Genomic DNA, 21,401 nt, shown 5'->3' with positions numbered 1-21,401 from the left:
GATTTATTTCCAAAACTTCTTGTAACCAACCTTATATAATGTACTCGAATCCAATAAACAAGGGGGAAGTTTTTGATGCAATTGGTGAGAGGGTTAATTCTCTTTGGTTCTTTACAAACTCTTTGAACTTATCAAATTTTCATGGCGTTCAAACTTTTGACTTATGAATCAAATCATCCATAGTTGATTGTGATGTCTTCACATATCAAGGTTCGTGCTTTTAATAAGCATTGGGGCGAGATTACATTCAATTCTTTGTTTAAATTCGATCTTGGGAACTAAATTGATTAGGGTCACATCAGTTTCTTGACGGGGTTTGTATCATTTGGTATCAGAGCTTAGGCACCAAGGTCAGATCCATCTATCTTTTTTATTTTCTTTTTCATTCTTGTTTGAATTTTCATCCTTGTTCTAGTATCTTAAAAAAAATGCGAATAGTGCTGCGTGAACAGTGTTTAAGTGAACAATATTTTTAGGGTTTCTTTTCTTTTTTAAATTAATTTTGCATCCTTATGGTTTAATTCTCCTTAAATCCACAAGTTTTACCTATTCCTTTTCCTTAAAAAAAAAAAGATAGAGAGAATCCCTAACCCCCTTTTAAAATCTTTCATTTTTTTCTATTATTTGTGTCTTGGAAGTCTAAAACGGGTTTTACCCCATAGGTCAAAATTTTTCCCAAAAATCAAAACTCGACTTTACATACACATTGCCTTCTTACTCTTGAAATTTAAGTCTCCTTAGCGTAATCTTTGTGAATTGCTACTGAAATCTTGATATTGATCTGATTAGTTTGATAAGAACCGAGTGAGAATGACTAAGAGTGGAAAAAGGCAAGATAGGGTGAGCGTATTAGAGGGTAAAAGCCAATTAATTTGAGTGAAACACGAGTAGAATTGAGTGAGTCTTTTTCTTGAGTGAAACACGTAAGGGAGTGAGCTAAGGTCCTTTCCACATTATTTCTAACTTTCTTTTTTAGATGTTAGCTGTGTCTCACAACCTAGAATGAAACACAATTGAAGAGGATCAATCTGTAACTGCTCAGAATTTACAAATTCAAGCATTAATGAGAGAGATGAGAAGGATGATGAGGGTTGAATTAGAGCTCATACACGAGTGTTTGGATCAAGTGGAGAACACACGTGTAAGGCAACCACAACTCGTTCCCCAAACACGTAGGAGAGGAAGAGCTCCAACTAAAGGAGAGATTGATGACTATTATAGGGATGAGTATGATGAAGGGGGGGACTCAGTGGGTAGTTATAAGAGAGATGGACAAGGTAGGAGAGCTAGGAATAGAGATGATGGATTAAGTGGCATAAAGATGAAGATTCTATCTTTTCAAGGAAATTCTGACCTAGAAGCATACCTAGAATGAGAGAAGAAAATGGAGTTCATATTTGACTGCCACAAATATTCAGGGGCAAAAAAGGTAAAATTGGTTGTGATTGAGTTTTCTAACTATGCTATTACCTGGTGGGATCAACTTGTTATAAGTAAGAAGCGAAATAGGGAACGTCCAGTTGAGACATGGGATGAAATGAAATTATTAATGAGAAGACGTTTTGTACCTAACCACTATTATCGAGACTTGTACAAAAAATTATAACGTCTTACACAAGGTAGCCGAAGTGTGGAGGATTATTATAAAGAAATGGAGATTGCCATGATTAGAGTAAATGTGGAGGAAGATAAAGAAGCTACCATGACACGATTCTTAAATGGTCTTAATCGGGAGATTGCAGATAAGGTTGAGTTGTAACATTATGTGGAGATTGAGGAGGTGGTCCACAAAGCCATCAAGATTGAGCAGCAACTCAAGAGGAGGGGTAATACTCGTGCAACCCCAAGCTCGAGTTCCACTCCTTGGAAGTCGAGTTATGTGAAACGAGACGAGAAGCCACAAGCCTATACTACACTTAAGCTAAGATCCGAGCCCTCTAAGCATAATTCACAAGGTAACACCATGACTCTTACTATTAGGAATCGTGACATTAACTGTTTTAAATGTCAAGGCAGGGCGTATATCGTAAGTGAATGTGTGAATAAAAGAGTTATGGTGTTGCTGGAAAAGGGTGAGATTGTAACTGAAGATGAAATAGAAGAAAATGAGATGCCACTATTAGAGGATGTTGAAGATGAAGAGTAAATAGCCCCTGGGGAATTGACTTTAGTAGTGAGGAGAGCTTTGAGTGTGCAAGTGAAAGAAGACGACGGGAAAACATTTGCCATACTAGGTGCTATGTTCAAGATAAAGTATGTAATATGATTATTGATTAAGGAAGTTGTACTAATGTTGCTAGTACTATCATGGTAGAGAAGTTAAGGCTTTCTACACTTAAATACCCACGACTATACAAACTACAGTGGTTAAATGACAGTGGTGAGGTGAAAATGAACAAGCAGGTACTAGTGACTTTTCGGATTGGCAAGTATGAATATAAAGTGCTTTGTGATGTAGTACCAATGCAGGCTGGACACTTGTTACTTGGGCGACCTTGGCAAGCTGACAGACGTGTGAAGCATGATGGCTTCACCAACAAATATTCATTTGTATTTAATCAACAAAACAACACTCTTGTTCCATTGACACCAAACTAGGTTTATGAAGACCAAGTGAGCCTACAGAGAGAGAGTGAGCAAAAGAAAAAGAGAGAAAAAAAGAGTGAAATTCAAAAAGAGGCCGAGGAAAATGTGAGAGAAAACCCAAAGAAAAATATAGTCATTGAGCGAAAATCAGATGAAAACAAAAGAATTTCTACGCGAGAGTGAGTGAGATAAAAAAATCGTTGTTTTCAAATTAGCCGATGATTGTACTTTTGTACAAAGTGGCATTTTTTAACACTAATGAATTTGACCCTACTTTGCCTAATTCTATTACTTCTCTTTTGCAGGAGTATGAAGACGTCTTTCCTGAAGAAGCACCATATGGTTTACCTCCAATCCAAGGGATTGAGTATCAAATTGATTTTGTGCCCAGTGCAACCATTCCTAATAGACCAGCCTATAGGACAAATCCGAAGGAGACCAAGGAACTTCAAAGGCAGGTTAATGATTTGATAGAAAAAGGGTACGTGAGAGAAAGCATGAGTCCATATACAGTTCCCGTTTTATTAGTTCTTAAGAAGGATGAGACGTGGATGATGTGTGTTAATTGTCGAGCCATCAACAACATAACGGTAAAGTATCGACATCTCATTCCTAGGTTAGATGACATGCTTGATGAATTACATGGGTCTTGTGTATTTTCCAAAATTCATTTGAAATCATATTAGAATGAAAGAAGGAGATGAATGGAAAACTGCTTTTAAAATGAAATATGGTTTGTATGAATGGTTAATCATGCCTTTTGGTCTAACTAATGCCCCGAGCACTTTTATGAGACTTATGAATCATGTCTTGCGAGCTTTTATTGACAAGTTTGTTGTTGTTTATTTTAATGATATCCTCATTTATAGCAAAAACATAAATGATCATGTAGTACATTTGAAATCTATTTTAGATGTGCTTAGAAAAGAAAAGTTGTTTGCTAATATGAAGAAATGTACTTTTTACACTAACAAACTTATGGTTCTAAGATTTGTTGTGAGTGCACAAGGTATACGGGTTGATGAGGAAAATGTACATGCAATCCAATAATGGTCGAGTCCCACAAGTGTAAGTAATGTGAGAAGCTTTCATGGGCTTGCTAGTGAGAGAATCCCATGGAGGAGGGTTAATGGGGCATTTTGGAGTTGTAAAGACTAGCAATTTTACAAGAACACTTCTATTGGCCACATATGAAACGAGATGTTGAAAGATTTTGTGGTAGATGTGTCACTTATAGGCAAGCCAAATTGAAAGTGCAACCTTATGGCTTATACACCCCTTTGCCAATACCTAGTGCACCCTGGATTGATATTTTAATGGATTTTGTGCTAGGTTTACCGAGGTCTAGACAAGGGAAAGATTCAATTTTTGTGGTTGTAGATAGATTTTCAAATATGACACATTTTATTTCATGCCACAAAACGCATGATGCTTCTAATATTGTTGACCTATTTTTTGGGGAGATTGTGAGGTTGTATGGTATGCCTAGGACAATTGTTTCTTATAGGGATGCTAAGTTTTTAAGTTACTTTTGGAAAACCTTATAGGCTAAGTTATGAACTAAGTTGTTGTTTTCAACTACTTGTCACCCTCAAATTGATGGTTAAACAGAAGTTGTGAATAGAACTTTATCTACTCTGTTACGAGCTATCATTAAAAAGAACATCAAAACTTGGGAAGATTGTTTATAATCGTTCCATTCATTCTGGTACTAAGTATTCACCGTTTGAAATTGTTTATGGTTTTCATTCTTTAACCCCATTGGATTTAACTCCATTACCTATTTCTGAATGTGTTAACTTAGATGGCAAGAAAAAAGCTGAAATTGTTAAACAGATACACGAGAAGGCGAAGTTCAACATTGAGCGAAGCACTAAGCAATATACTGAACAAGCCAACAAAGGGCGACATAAGCTAGTCTTTGAACTTGGCGATTGGGTGTGGTTACACATGCGCAAGGAATGATTTTCAGAACAAAGGAAATCTAAGTTATTACCTCAAGGGGATGGCCCATTCCAAGTTTTGGAATAGATCAATGACAATGCATACAAACTGGATTTGCCTGGTGAGTACAATGTAAGTGCTACTTTTAATGTTTCTTATTTTAGTCCTTTTGATGTAGGTGATGATTTGAGGGTAAATTGATTAGGGTCGCATTAGTTCTTAACGGGGTTCGTATCAGGCCACTTCTCGAGGGCCAGAGTGCCGTGAAATGTCATATACAGTGCAAAGTGCCGCGTACAAGTCATTACATATGAAAAAATTAATTTGACTATTTTGGCCAAATGTCATTTTGATTATGTTTCTGGCTAGGTCACTGGGAGTATAGGTGACACTGCGTGAAATGAGCTAAGCTTTTGTTTTTTGTGTATGTGTTATACAATTTGCTTTCATAATTAACTATACTTTTGATATTCTGAATTACTATGAATTTTTGTCATCTTATCATGATATGTTGTTTTATGAAATTTATGAATTATAATATATGTTTGAATAAAAAGAAGACTTGCAATATTTTTGGTACCGATAAGCCTAGTGTGTTGGGAATGATTTTACTTATCGAGTTGACGATTTACCCCTCGTCATTACTTTTTGGCAGATTAAGTACCTAGTTGAGAGTGGTGTTTTAGTTGAATAAGAGAAGGATAAACTCATGTTTTTTTTACGTTTGTTTATTTTATGAACTTGTAATTGATGATTTTCAAGACTTTTGCTATATTTATGCCTTTCGAAGAGATTATTTAGTGTTAAACACATGGATTTGTAGTTTTATTTGATTAAAAATTTGAGGTATTTTAGTTTGAGATTTTTGTGTGAGGATTTTGATTTGTATGTAACCTCTTTCATCACGTGCTTTGCACGTTAGATTTGGGGTGTTACAATCATCCTCATAATTAATGCTATCATCAAGCATATTATCCTTAACAATACCCTTTCCATTACCCATTACAGTACACCTAAAATACATGAATGAAAATTAGCCTTAATAAACAAAAAATAATAATTCAGAAAGCCAATAAATAAAATAGAAAGTAAAATAAAAAGAAACAAGTGACAATATACAGAACATGTTAAAGAAATTAACACATCCAAAAGCTATAATTTGGACAATCATAATTTCTAAAGCTTAGTGGCAATTTAATAATAAGCAAAAAAATATTCACGATCAACTCTGTAATAGGATATATCAGCTGTTAATTCAAATTCTCTCATTAGAATTTCATGCATAGATTAGATTTTCATTGTCAACAGATTCTAATAACCTATTAGTTGGTAATTTTGTGGTGAATGGAGGTCAGTTGTATTTCAGACAGCAAGTTCATTTGTGGGGTTGGGATAGCCTTTAGTGGGCATATGACACACTACTGAGCACTTTTTTTCAACCTGATCGAGTACAAAAAAAAAAATTGTTTGGTTTGAGAAGCCAATATAAATGAATCAGATTTATGCCCTAACTGGTTTAAGTCCGCAAAGATGAGTCCATGTTCATCCTTCTTCACACCACTACTATTTCGAATCCAATCATACTTTAACACATGAATTTTTAGCAAACAGTAGTCAACAACCCATATCTCATCTATAACTTTATAAAATGTCATGTTACATGTTATAGGATTTTTGTCTTTTACACTAGCAACATGCATAGCTTCTGCAAGAGCCACTTTACAATTTTAAGTAACACGAGTGGAGTCTCGTGTTAGCCTCAAGGACTACACATATTGTAATTTTAATGATAACAAATATGTTTCTTAAGTGATATGATAAATATTATATTTTACATTTTTACTAGTTCTTGAAAGATAATATTTATACAAGTAAAATCAAGCTCAAGACACTCAATGGACAACGACTTGATCAAGAACAAAGTTTAGCTCAACAAAGTCATTTTTGCAACAAATTCTTGTAAAATCGGTATGATTTTATATATGCATGGTTTAACATTTTAGAAACTCAAGATTTTGTATAATAAATCATTTCTTTTCATAAATCAAATGGTTTTATATTTATAAGACAAACTATTTTGTGGATTTGAGTGTTTTTCAAAATTTGGATTAAATTGAAAAAGATTTGAGAACTTTGAAATGAGTAGGAATTTTGTTAAAATTATGAAAAGAACCTCTTTGAAATGTATTATAAAGCTTTAGGACATAGCATAATTTCATAAAGTTTTGAGAATAACGAGCAATATTTAGAAATTATGAATTGGATCTATTTATAAAGTTTTATGACGTTTTTGGCCATAGTCAAATTAGAAAAAGTTTTGGGCAAAAGTATAATTATAGAAAATAGTGTTTTTGTTAATTAAGCGGCTATTTGCTGTTTTTTGTCCATAACCTCTTGTTTTTGTGTCTAAACTATATAAATTCAAATCCAATTCAAATTTTGTGACTTTTGCAAGAAAGAACAACAACATACATCATATTTTAAGCTTCCATTTCATAAATCATCATCTATTAAATCTCCATTGTACTATCATTTGTATATCCACTCTAAAAGAGAGTTATTTGTTGTAATTTTCATTTCCTTATCAAATTTGTGAGAGTTTAAGTGTGAGAAACACTTGGGTTAAGAGATTGGAGGATAATCTCTTGTTGTAAAGGTCTATTGATACCTTGAAAGTCAATTGTAAGAACTTGAATCCTTGGGAGGCGTGGATAGTGAAATGCTCAAGTTTGGTTTGCTTGGAGGTGTGGATATAGGCGGGGATTTTAAATCACGTAAAAATCTTTGTGTTTGCTCTCTCTTCCCTTACTCTTTCATTTTTTAGCATTGTTAAATTTATTGTTTTTAATTTCATTAAGGCATTAGATTAAATTGTTCTGTGGTTTGATTAGGTTAAGTTTTAAAAACCCAATCCACCCCCCTCTTGGGTTGCATAACTTGTATTTCATTTGGTATAAGAGCTTGATTCTCTTATTAGGACTTAACCGTCAAGAGTAAAAGATCCATGGCAACCTAAAATGAGTCTACCTTTAGAGAGTGACAATCTACTACTAGGCCACAATTTTTTTTATAGAAATATCTACCCTTATTGGAAACTAGGATGAAAGTTTATTTATAAGTATTAGATTATGAAATATGGGTGGTTGTTTGTGATGGTCCATTCATGCCTACCACTAAAAATGAAGAAGTGGAAGATATTCCAAAACCTTCACGTGAATGGAATGAGTTGGAAAAGAAAAAAAGATTCTCTAAATTCCAAAGCTATGAATGCTATGTTTTGTTCCCTAGATAAAAAAGAGTTTCATAGAGTTTCCAATTGTGAAAATGCTCATGAAATTTGGAATAAACTTGAAGTTGTCTATGAGCTTACAAACCAAGTGAAAGAGTTTAAAAGTAGGTATACTAGGCAATATGAGTTGTTCAAAATGGAACAAAATAAAAGTGTCTATTCCATGTATACTAGATTTACGGCTATAGTAAACACTCTAGGAGTACCTCGTAAGACCTTTTCAAATAGCGAGAAGGTAAAAAAAATCATTAGGCCACTACCAAAGGAATTGAGACCTAAGAGAACTGCCATTGAGGAAGCCAAATATTTAAATACATATTGATGATTTAATTAGCTCTCTTATTTCTTATGAAGAGGATTTGGCAGCTGAAAGAGGAGATAAAGATAAAAGGAAGAAAAACATTGCCTTAAGAGTATCAAAACCTGAAAGTGATGAGGAAAGTGATTTCGAGGATGAAGACATGGCTATGATGGCCAAAAAATTCAGGAAGTTTTTCAAGAAATTTGGTGAGCGAAGAAAATTCAGAAACTCAAGAACCAAAAGGAAAAAAAAAAGAAGTAATCATATGTTATGAATGTAAGAAGCCCGGCCATATAAGATCGAAGTGCTCAGTTCTCAACAAACTCAAGAAGAAAGCCATGGAGGCTACTTGGGACGATAGTGACAAAGAATCAAGTGTGAAAAAGATTTGCAAGAAGTGTCAAACCTAGCACTTATAGTAATATGAGATGATGAACTTAATGAGGTAAATGATCTTCCTACTTATGATGAGGTGTATGATGCTTTTAAAAAGCTGCATAATAATATGATGAAAATTGGTAAGAAAAATACATGTATTAAGAAGAAAATGCTAGAACTTTCAAATGAAAAGGATGTCTTACTTAAAATGCAATGATTTACTAAATGAAAAGATCAAAGAACTAGAATTATATAATGAAATATTGCATGATATGATTGCATCTTTAAAAGGTAAACAAAGTACCTCGTATGTGCATAAAAAATCAAATGTTAATAATTTGATCAAAGAAAATGAAGAGCTTAAGAAAAAGAGTAATGAGCTGAATGAGATTGTGTTAAAATTCACAAATGGTCAAAAGAAGTTAAAAAAATATTTAGCTCTCAAGAATGTGTGTTTGATAAAAGAAGACTTGGGTATAAGTGATTGACATTAAAATGTGTACATTTAATAAGGATAAAATTATTAGTTTGCACTTATTGTGTCGATTAATGCGCTCATCATTTCTAAATTATCTTAATACTCCATAAATATATTTTTATGTTAAATTAATTCGTAAAATGTTAATTTTTATCTTGTAAATATTTTTCAGGAATAAAGATGGAATTGTAATTGAAAGCGGGAACAAAGAAGAACTATTGGAGCATAATCGAGGAGATGTAAAAAAAAAAAAAGAACAAAAGGACAAAAGAGCAAAAGGCAACCATGTTTTGGTTGCCTGTGATGGTCAGGAGGCCATCACACCTCCTGACCATCACACAATTCAATATGTATATATAATATAAAAATAAAATAAAATATTAATATTAATAAAAGAAAAGAAAATAAGATTATTTCCTTTGCCTAAAAAAGGCAAGGGGTGGCAGAGGCAGAAGGGAGAGTTGAGCAGAGAAAGCTTAAGCCGAGAGAGAATAAAGTGCAGCTAAGGAATTATGTCTTTTTCTTCTTTTTCTTCTTTTGTTGTGTAATCAACTTTCTTGTAACGTATTTCAAAAGTGTATCAAATAAATAGAGTGTTGTGTTTTCTTTCAATATGAGTGGTTAATTTTACTAAGCTGGGGTGAAAGGTGAAGCTTAATGCTTCAAACTATTAAATTTATTATTTTCTCAAATGAATTTTTAAGTTTAGTTTATTCTTTTCTAGTTATTTTTATGTCATGTTAATTTATAAATTTCTTTGGATCTGTATGGTATTTTGACATAATGTCGATACATTAATATAATGTGGCACTTTAGGTACTTTATTTCATATTTATCCACACACATAAAATTAAATGATATAATAATTAACTGGTAAAAGTGAGGGCAAAATATAAATGAGAGAGTATTAAAATTATAGGTTGAATACAGAGAGTGGATCCCGAACCTTACCATATTTTTAAATTGATTTCAAATAATTTCTTTTCCCCACAATTAATTTTCTTAGTTTTAAATTGACTACTGGATTTAAAGTTCCTTGTGGTTCAACTCCGGACTCACCGGGTTATATTATAACTAGACACTTTTATACTTCGGAGTAATACACTTTTGAGTCGCGTCAAGTTTTTGGCACCGTTGCCAATGAGTTTTCTAAATTTGGTGTTAGTTTGTCTTTACTTTATTTTTATTTTATTTTAATATTTTTTTGTTTTGTCGTTACCATCTTTCCATGATTCTATTTTATTCTCTTTTTGCAAAACTTCAGTTAGCACCCCTCATCTTTTCAAACTTTAACATTATCCATAAAATTTGTGAGAAACTTCATCTTAACCCAAAAACCTTTGCAAATCAGTCCCCAACTCGAATTTATTTCTTTAAATTTCTGTAATTTACTTTCTGCATTTATTTTAAATGGTCGGTTCTACCGCCTAGCATTTTAATTTCAGTTTATTTATTCTTGTACATTAATTTATTTAATTTTATGTTTTATTATATGGCTGCTTTTAAAATACCGCCTAAACTGTTTCTTTTAATTTCCTTGTTTATGGCTGGTTTCACCGCCTAATTTATTTATTTTATTTATTTTCCAGTTTGTTTATTTTTAATTCGTATTTTTGCTTATTTAATTTCCAATTTATTTTTATTTTCTGCAATTTTCATTTAGCATTTATGCATCATTGGTTTAGCACACATCATTAGCATTGCATGCGTCGTTGGTCTTGTACAAATAGTGGCAGACTAATTAGAAGATCACCTTCACCACCCTTAGATATGGCTGACATAGGAGCTGAAAATTTTTCGGACCACGAAAATGACCAAGCCTTGTAAAATCTTCATGACCAACCTAGGACCCTTAGAGACTTCATGCATCCTACTAGAACAGAGTCACCATCATGCATAGTTTTCCCTCCTGATGCATCACGTTTTAATTTCAAACCTAGTATCATTCAACTTCTTTCTACTTTTCATAGTTTTGAGTCTGAAAATCCATATTTGCATTTAAGGGAATTTGAGGAAGTCTGTAATACATGTACTGATCAAAATTGTAGCATGAATATAATCAGGCCTAAGTTTTTTCCTTTCTCACAAAAAAATAAAGTTAAAACTTGGTTACAAAATCTTAGGTCAGAATCCATCAGAACTTAGGATGAAATGCAAGCACAATTTTTGAAAAAATTCTTTCCACCCCACAGAACAAATTCTTTCAAAAGACAAATCACCACTTTCACTAAAAAACCAGGAGAAACCCTCTACCAATGTTGGGATAGGTTTAAAGAACTACTTAACATTTGCCTACACCACGGTTTTGAAACATGGAGATTAGTGACTTATTTCTACGAGGGATTAACATTCCAAGGTAGACAAGTCGTTGAAATGATGTGTAATGGTGAGTTTAGGGATAAAAGTCCTGAAGATGCTGTTGTGTAAATTTTAATGTACTCGCAAGCGCACGAATCTATTGTAGTATAGATCAATGGTGACGAGTGTCGATCCCACGAGGAGGTGGATTTTAATTATGTGTAGAATTAATTTTGTAAATGAGTGGTTGGATTTATGGTGGAAGTGATTTGGAATATGCTAAAACTTAAATTAAAATGGCGAGAATAAATTCTAAAATTGGAATTGCAATGGAGAGAATAAATTGTAGAGAAAATCTATTAAATTGACATACTTGGGTATCTGGATCCGTATCAACATGCATCATAGGCTAAATAATCCGTATTAATACCAATTAAATCATAAGGGGGGAATCCACACCTCATGAACCACGCTCTAATCAATATGGTGCTAAGGGCTTATCGTGCCAAATAATAATAACCTTGTACTAGAGGGCCGGTGAAACCAAGGCGGTACTAGACAAGATTAGTATTATTTGTCGACGAGAAGTCAAAACATCCACAAAAACTAGAGGGGAAGAGAAAATAAATTTGCCAAATAAAGCCCATGACACATGTTGAGACTTCACCTTCAACCCAAGCTTGAAAGAAAATTAGCCACTCATAATTGAACTAGGGGCAAAATGGGAATTTATTAAAATACGAAGAAAATACAAGATGGAGAAGGAATTACAGAAAATGGATCCCAAAAATGGATTCAGAGATATCAAATTAGGGGGGAAAGGCCCCCTTTTTATAGATACATGGAGTAAATCATGGCCATCGGATTAAAAACAGTTTGGACGCTCAGGATTGCGCCACGTCATCAGTCAACAGTCCACGGTTTGACCACGCGGATGAATAGTAACACGGTTTGACCCGACTTTGAACAGTAACGCGGTTTGACCCAGATGAACAGTAACACGGTTTGGTTGAAAATAATCCTGTGTGATGCATGCACCGTACACGAGATTTTTCGTCCACTGATATGCTGCCACGTCACCATCAACAGTACATAAGAATTTTAGTCCAACAGGATCGTGACACCTCATCAGTCAATGCCACATCATCGGTCAATGCCACGTCATCATCCGTCTATGTGAACAGTGTCGTGAACAGTAACGTATACAGTACCGTACACGTGAATAGTACCGTACATGTGAATAGTGCCATTTTTCCTTTTATACTCCTCCTAAGGTTTTTGACCGTCCTGAGTTCAAAAGTGATGTCCGTTTTGCCGTCTGATTTCTCCTTTATTGTGAAATGACTATAATGCCCCTAAAATACATAAAATACTTAATTAAAATAAAACACATGTAATTAAATCACAATAAGGTTAAATACATAAAAGTAAGGGTTGTTAGTAAGACTTGAAATGTAAAATGACGGTTTTCTCCTTTATAAATATGCATTTTCTAACACTCAACACACCCCCCAACTAGCTTATTGCTAGTCCCTAGCAAATAAAGCGAAAACAAAATTCAAATTCAAAATGATTTTTTTTTTTAGAAACACTCGTGTTTATTCAATCAGATTAATGATAACAATCAAATAAAAGTATAAGCATTATCTCCAGTCTAAAGCAACATCACACCCACATCAACCATCCACATGAATTAGCCCAGTAGACTTTGTTATAGCTACTTTCAAGAATGACATGTCAACCCCAAAATCTCACTGGAAGTAGTGACATTCTCACAAATAAATTAAACCCAATAAAAATAGTCACTCCAATGAATGGTAATTGAGAGAGAAAATAATAAAGAAGTGATATCACATGCTCTCACCAAGATGAAATAAATATGCCCTCAGCTTAGAAATAATACGATCTCAAGTCAAATAAAATGTTAGTCAACCCACTTTATTTATCTTTTTTTTTTTTTTAATTATGCATCACTACATCTTTTTAGCCCATATAACTAGCTTCTACTTCGGACTATAGTTCCCTAAAATCAAGAAGGACTTTTATTAGGACGTAACGTAGGCTAGGGACATGGTTAACAAAGAAGGGAAATAAGGAAAACAAAGTGTATGTTTGAGAAAAATGCAGAGAATTTTGTTTTTTTTTTGGAAGTTGCAAGGTGGATTTCACCTATTATTGTTATTTTTATTCTTTTGAAACAACAACTTTTGTTTTGTTTTTTTTTTCTCTTTTTTTTTTGCTTTTATTTGGCACAACTTCACTGAACAAAATAATTATTTACATTTTTCTCAAACATAAATAGGTGATGGACCTTATAAGACATCGGGTAATACTCCAAATCGGAGTGGGTCAAGATAATAAGTTGACAAAGAAAAGGTTTTTATTTATTTATTTATTTATTTTTTTTAAAGGCTCAAAAGGGTTAACTATGGATATATCACAAAAGGGATGGCTAGAAAGGCTCATACGGGACAAAGATGGCCTTTCCATCGTCTTTTAGGGCTCTAAATAATCATCCATATCTACTAGTTAGATGGGCCTCCCAATGTAGCAACACACATTTTTTTTTTTAAGGGTTAACTCAAAATAAATCTAAAGATCGTATATAAAATAATAAACTGTTAAGCTATATAAAGAATGGGCAAAAGGGTTACTCTCCAAGAAAAATGATAGGCTCAAAAACTCACTTGGTACTTATTATGACATGTTCATTCCTTCAAGCAACTCATATTTGTCCCTAACATTAACATGTAGAGTAGCAAACATAATGTAACATCACTTAAGACCAAAGATAATACAAATACTAAAATTTGAAATTAATCATGTCATCCAATGTTAAAACAAATCACACAATTTTTTTTTTTTAAACAACATTCTACCCCCCAACCTATTCTAAACATGAAAGGAAAATATGCATGCAGAAATGTGAAAATGATGCAAAAAAAACAAATTAGAAAAAGTACACTTAAAATGATAGAAAAAGAAAATGGTTTTTTTTTTTTACTAAGAAGATGCGTTTCTAGAGGCACTACACTCTATATTCAGCCATCTTCGACTCAAAAGTTGGAAAATGTATATTCATAGAGGAGAAATTAAAAAGAAGAAAAATAAACATCAAAACTTAATAAAGAAAAAGAAAATGTCTAATTATTATTTTTTTTTATTTTTTTTTTGAATTTTTTTTTCAAACAATGAAGATGTGTTTCTAGAGTAACTACACTCCATAACCTGGGTGGTGCAACACAGAAGAAAATATTTACAGGCGGAGAGTTAAATCTAATTTGTACTTCTTACTGCGGCTACTGTTACCATCATTATTTGGACGCTCCAACACAAAGGTCCAGGGGTCTGGCTCCGGTCGATAAGCTTGTAACATATCAAGTAGCTCATTAGCAGTGTGAGCACAAATAAAAAGTTTTTTTACATTAGAAGGAATGAAATAGTTTTTTATTGCATGGTTAAGAAATGCGATAAAGCCATCATAAAAGTTATTGACATTTAACAAACCGATGGGTTTTTGGTGGATGTGCAGATGGGCCCAAGATGCTAGCGTGATAAGTGCCTCTAGTGTTGCAAGATCTCCTGGAAGGAAAATAAAAGCATCAGCATGATTAAGCATTTCAGTTATTCTTTCTTGCATACCTGAGACGACTAACTCTTCTCCAGTTGATGAGTCAGACGAACTGCCCAAAGGTTTTAGGGCTCTTGGGATGATGCCTAACACTTGACTTCCTCTAATAAAAGCTGCTTCTGAGACCATTTTGGATAACCCTCGGTTACCTCCTCCATACACCAAGTGTAATTTTCTCGCTGCTATGCTTCGACCAAGATCTATGGCTGCCTCAACGAACTCTTTATGTTTGCCATAGGTAAAACCGGAAAGCACACAAATGTTCTTGAATTGTCTATTGGGAGTAGCTGCCATTGCGATACTTCTAAAAAATAATTTGTGAGTGCTTGACAAAAGATATCACATTTAAGAGTCTTGGTGATAGTGGGTCATGGTTGTGTATGAGGTAATATGTCAGTGTCAAATAACGCGTAAAGCACGTGGCTCGCGAGTCAAAAAGGAAACAGTAAAAAGGAAAAAGTAAACAGTAATAAGAAAAAAAAAGCAAACAGTAATAAAATTATTAAAGACAATAATGCACACAATAAAACAAAAATAACAGTAAAGTAAAAGGATATTTACAGGTAGTTGCGACTGTGGCTCACATCTTCCTCTGGTTTTACGTCCAGAAACGGCTTGAACGCCCTCTATGGGTCGAGGATAGGCTTCCTATCCAGTTTTCTTATAAACTGGCAAACAGGGTCATTTATAGTCAGATTCCCGAGACTATATCGCGCATGCTCTTTCTGGAATAATGACCATAACTGGAGAATCGCTCCTTGCACATATCCACTGGGATGCGTTTCAAGAGACAAAAGGATATCATCCAATGACTCCTTATTCAAGCCATCCCTAATGAATTGAATCTTATCTTCCCTGTTATCAGACATCATTCCTAAAGAACATGGGTTTTTATTGCAACTCATTCTGGCACACTTATGACAAGCAACAGAAATTCTTCGAGCTCGTCGTTTTCTTGCATAATTTCCTTTACCACAACCAGGCATGTATGCAATAAATTTTGGAGGTAACTCACCTGCCGATTGTACTTTTGCCTCAATTAACCAACGGATATCAGCAGGTATGTTATTCCTCATGAGTAATCGCATGCGTTCGGACCGAGCTTTATAGATCGTAAGGAGGGCATTCTGAGGAAGTGAAGGGAATCGCTTGTGAAGCTTCGCTAGAATCTCGTTTCTGTCCATACCTTCGCCTCAGAATATCAGTTATTATGGGAAACTGAAGTAACCGACTTGATTATCAAGGAGTACCGTTATCCGCCACTTCACCGGGGTAACAAACTAAAGCACTTAAACAGAAAAAATAAATTAAAACACACAAAGAAAATTAAAATCGTCCTCTTATTGAATTTACCTCAAGCTCCAACTGGATGTCGTAAACACTTCTCTCAATGTCTCTGAGTTGGCTTTCTAAACCCTCAACATAGGCTACTAACTCTGGTGGCTGTAGAGCCCAAATGCGATGTGTTTTACAAAATTGAATCTGCCGTTTGAGATGAGTTTTGACACGTTGAAGTGGTTTAAGAATGTTCAGGAGGAACGGTCTAAGTAAGGTACTCATGAGTAAAAATGATAAAAGAAAACTTAATAGTTAAACAAACACACTTATGCAAAAACAATTTCAATTAACAAAAGAATAATAATAAAAGAAAGAAAGAAAAATCAAATCAACGAAAAGAAAAAAAAATCAATTCAAATTTGGTGGGTCACTCAAATTTATTTCGGTGTCTTCTTCATGTGGTTGGTACTCTAGATATGGTTTTAATCTTTGACCATTAACTTTAAACGTGACATCGTTCTTTGGGTCTTTAATTTCAATTGCCCCATGTGGAAAAACAGTATGAACAATAAATGGGCCAGACCAACGAGAGCGTAACTTACCTGGGAATAGGTGCAAGCGAGAATTGAATAAAAGCACTTTCTGACCTGGAGTGAACGATTTTCTCATAATTTGCTTATCATGGAAGACTTTCATTCGTTGCTTGTAAATCTTGGCATTTTCGTATGCGTCATTGCGAATTTCTTCAAGTTCTGCCAGTTGTAATCTTCTTTCTGAGCTGGCTTGCTGCATGTCAAAATTGAATTTCTTGATGGCCCAATATGCACGATGCTCGAGTTCCACAGGTAGGTGGCAAGCTTTTCCATACACTAGCCTGTAGGGTGACATCCCAATCGGGGTCTTGAAAGCCGTTCTATATGCCCATAAGGCATCATCAAGTCTTAATGACCAATCTTTTCTGTCCGGCCTCACCGTCTTTTCTAATATGTGCTTTATTTCTCGATTGGAGATCTCAACTTGGCCACTGGTTTGCGGATGATACGGGGTCGCCACTTTGTGTGTGATTGAATACTTTGTCAAAAGAGCTTTGAATGCTTTGTTACAAAAGTGGGCACCACCATCACTAATTATTGCTCGAGGGAATCCAAAGCGTGAAACAATGTTGCTTTTCAAAAATCCTATTACCACTTTGTGATCATTAGTTCTGCATGAAATTGCTTATACCCATTTGGATACGTAGTCAACAGCAACCAATATGTATTGATGGCCAAAAGACGGGGGAAAGGGTCCCATGAAGTCGATACCCCATACGTCAAAAATCTCAACCACTAAAATTGGATTTAGTGGCATCATGTTCCTTCGCGTAATGCTCCCCATTCGTTGACACCTATCACATGAAGAACAGAAAGTGTAAGCATCTCGAAATATAGTTGGCCAATAAAAACCACATTGTAAAACTTTAGTCGCGGTTTTCTTAGCACTGAAATGGCCTCCACAAGCTTGTTCATGGCAGAATGAAAGGATATTCTGAATTTCACTTTCTGGGACACATCGTCTAACAATTTGGTCTGCACAATACTTGAATAAATATGGGTCATCCCAAAAGAAATTCTTTATTTCTGCAAAGAATTTAGCCTTGTCTTGCTTGGTCCAATGCTCTGGAAGTTTACCTGTAACAAGATAATTAACTATATCAGCATACCAAGGTAATAATTCCACACTCATTAATTGCTCATCTGGAAATGACTCATTCAATATTAATGGCTTTGTAATTGAGTCAAAATGGAGACGAGAGAGGTGGTCCGCCACAACATTTTCTGTCCCTTTCTTATCTTTGAATTCCAAGTCAAATTCCTGCAAAAGTAACACCCAACGAATTAGTCTAGATTTTGCATCTTTCTTTGTGAGAAGATATTTAAGAGCAGCATGATCTGTGAACACGATTATTTTACAACCAATGAGATAAGATCGAAATTTCTCTAATGCAAACACTACTGATAGCATTTCTTTTTCAGTAGTTGAATAGTTCAACTGTGCATCATTCAATGTCATACTAGCATAGTAAATAACGTGGGGAATTCGATCAACTCTTTGTCCTAATACTGCTCCTACTGCATAATCAGATGCATCACACATGAGTTCAAATGGTAAGCTCCAGTTCGGGGGCTGAATGATGGGTGATGATGTCAACAAATGCTTTAATTTTTCAAACACAACAAGACATGAATCATCAAAGACAAAAGGTACATCCTTAGCAAGTAGATTGCATAAGGGTCTAGAAACTTTGCTAAAATCTTTAATGAAACGTCTATAAAAATCAGCATGCCCAAGGAAGGATCTTACTTCTCTGACTGTTTTGGGTGAAGGAAGATTAGAAATGAGATCCACCTTGGCTTTTTCAACCTCAATACCTTTGCTCGAAATGATGTGACCGAGAACAATACCTTGTTTTACCATAAAATGGCATTTCTCCCAATTTAAGACCAAGTTCTTCTCGATACATCTCTGCAAAACTAGTGTTAAATGATGTAAACATTGATCAAACGAGTCACCAAAGACAGAAAAGTCATCCATAAAGACTTCAAGAAATCGTTCAACCATATCAGAAAAAATGCTTAGCATGCATCGTTGAAATGTAGCAGGTGCATTACATAATCCAAATGGCATTCTCCTATATGCAAATGTGCCAAAAGGGCAAGTGAAAGTAGTTTTCTCTTGATCTTTTGGTGCTATGGGAATCTGATTATATCTTGAGTAGCCATCTAGAAAGCAATAAAATTCATGGCCTGCTAATCTATCAAGCATTTGATCAATAAATGGTAAAGGAAAATGGTCTTTACGTGTGGCAGAATTCAACTTCCTATAATCAATACATACACGCCATCCTGTAGTTACTCTAGTGGGTATCAATTCATTATCAGCATTCGTAACTACTGTGACTCCTGACTTTTTGGGGACAACTTGTACAGGACTGACCCATGAACTATCAGAAATTGGGTAAATGATACCTGCGTCTAATAGCTTAAGGACTTCTGTTCTAACAACTTCTTTCATGTTAGGATTTAACCGACGTTGCATCTCCCTAGTAGTTTTAGCATTTTCATCAAGGTGAATGTAATGCATGCAGTCTACTGGGTTTATACATTTTATGTCTGCTATGGTCCATCCTAATGCCCCTTTGTGCTCTTTCAAAACATCTAACAACTTACCTTTTTGTTCGTCATTGAGGGATGCTGAGATGATTACCGGTAGAGTACTTTCTTCTCCCAAAAATGCATATTCCAATGTGTTGGGTAATGGTTTGAGCTCGAGTTTCGGTGGTGATTCTGATGGTGGGATGAGTTTCTTCTCTGATGGTGCTAGTTGTTCAACTCTTGACTTCCATTTATTAGTGTCCATAGATGGTGCTGAGTCAAGCAGGGCGTTGACCTCATCAACCGATCTGTCAATATCAAAATCAAAACCAAAGTGAGTTAAACATGTTTGTAAAGGATCATCACTAAGGTTTGAAACAAAAGTATCATCAACTAATGCTTCAATTAAATCCACATCAACAATTCCATCATCTGCACTGTGAGGTTGTTTGGCAATGTTGAAGATGTTCAGTTCCATAGTCATGTTGCCGAAGGACAACTGCATATTTCTAGTCCTGCATTGAATGTGAGCATTCGCAGTTGCCAAGAAAGGTCGGCCTAGAATAATGGGGATGTGCTTCCTTGAATCCTGTATTGGTTGAGTGTCAATTACAATAAAATCAACAGGAAAATAAAACTTGTCTACCTGGATAAGCACGTCCTCCACAATACCACGATGTATTTTCGTGGACCGATCTGCAAGTTGTAACACCACTGGAGTTGGGTGTAATTCTCCCAGTCCAAGTTTCACAAATACTGAATAAGGCAACAAATTTACACTAGCTCCTAAATCCAACAAAGCATTCTCAATTGTGTGGTTCCCTATACTACATGAGATAGTGGGGGAGCCTGGGTCTTTGCATTTTAAAGGAATTTTATGTTGGAGTATAGAACTAACGTTTTCTGTTAAAAATGCCTTCTTTTGAACATGCATATTTCTCTTTTTAGTACAAAGGTCTTTAAGAAACTTGGCATAAGATGGAACTTGTTTAATAGCATCAAGTAAAGGGATGTTAACACTTACCTGTTTGAAGATTTCGAGAATCTCACCTGTGGATTTTCCCTTCTTGCCTTTAGCTAACCTCTGGGGAAATGGAGCTTTCAGAATGTATTCTTGTGGGTTGGTTTCTTCTTTCTCTTCCGGTGATGAGTCCTCAACACTCACAGGTACAATTTGATTTTCTTTTGTCACCGGCATCTCCACTTTGTTGTCGACTTCTTTTCCTTTTCGCAAGGTCATGACTGCTTTGACCTCTCCATGCTGTTGCGGTGAACTGGTACTTGCTTCATGTACTCCTTTAGGATTAGGCACTAGTTGACTTGGAAACTTGCCTTTCTCAACAGTCATTGCCAAGGTCTGAACTGAAGAAGCAAGTTGTCCTACCATCTTCTCGAGGCTTGAAACTGATTGGGCTTGTGAATTGAAGCCTGCTCTCAACTCATTTCGTAGTCCATCAATGGTGCGATTCTGTTGCTCAATCGTGGAGTGAGTAAGATTTTTGAAATTCTGGAATGCATCCTCCCATGGTCTGGGTTGAGAGTAGTTCTGGTTCTGATTGTATGGTCTAAATGGTGGCTGAGAGGCTTAAGGAACTTGAGGAATTTGTTGCATTGGTGGAGCTGGAGCTGCTGGTCCATTCTGTTGAAATCCTTGAGACCATGAAAAATTGGGGTGGTCTCTCCATCCAGGATTATATGTGTTGGAGTATGGGTTGTAATTTGATGGCTTTCTCATTACACCTATGGCATTGGCTTGATCTGAGTATGAGTCATGGTCATGTGGTTCTGTTGATTTAGCAGTCGATAACGATGCTATTTGTCGAGCAAGACCTTCAACCATCTCCTTGACTTCTTTGATTCCCGAAGTTGACTCGCCAATTTGAACCTCATTTACTCCCTTAATTCTTCTAGTATTCCTGATTGATCGACTCCGTTGTTGGGAATTATCCGCTTGTCGCTGGAAGAATTCCCAAATCTCTGATGCACTTTTTGACATTAGCTCTCCTTCACTTGTTGCCATTAGCCATTCTTGCACATTCGGCAATAATCCCTCCAAAAAGTATTGGCATTGGTGCCATTTCTCG

The 21,401-nt window shown here is 35.1% G+C and overlaps 1 pseudogene; it reads right to left on the bottom strand.

Annotated features, from left to right (window-relative positions):
• LOC112097308 overlaps window positions 1-17,437 on the bottom strand; it is a 200,098-nt pseudogene extending 182,661 nt beyond the window's left edge.
• Between the last annotated feature and the right edge of the window lie 3,964 nt (window positions 17,438-21,401).

Source organism: Citrus clementina, unplaced genomic scaffold (assembly GCF_000493195.1).
Source record: "Citrus clementina cultivar Clemenules unplaced genomic scaffold, Citrus_clementina_v1.0 scaffold_6, whole genome shotgun sequence".
Taxonomy (NCBI): domain Eukaryota; kingdom Viridiplantae; phylum Streptophyta; class Magnoliopsida; order Sapindales; family Rutaceae; genus Citrus; species Citrus x clementina.
The sequence above is the reverse complement of the archived record's forward strand: the minus strand, read 5'-3'. Positions and strand labels throughout refer to the sequence as shown.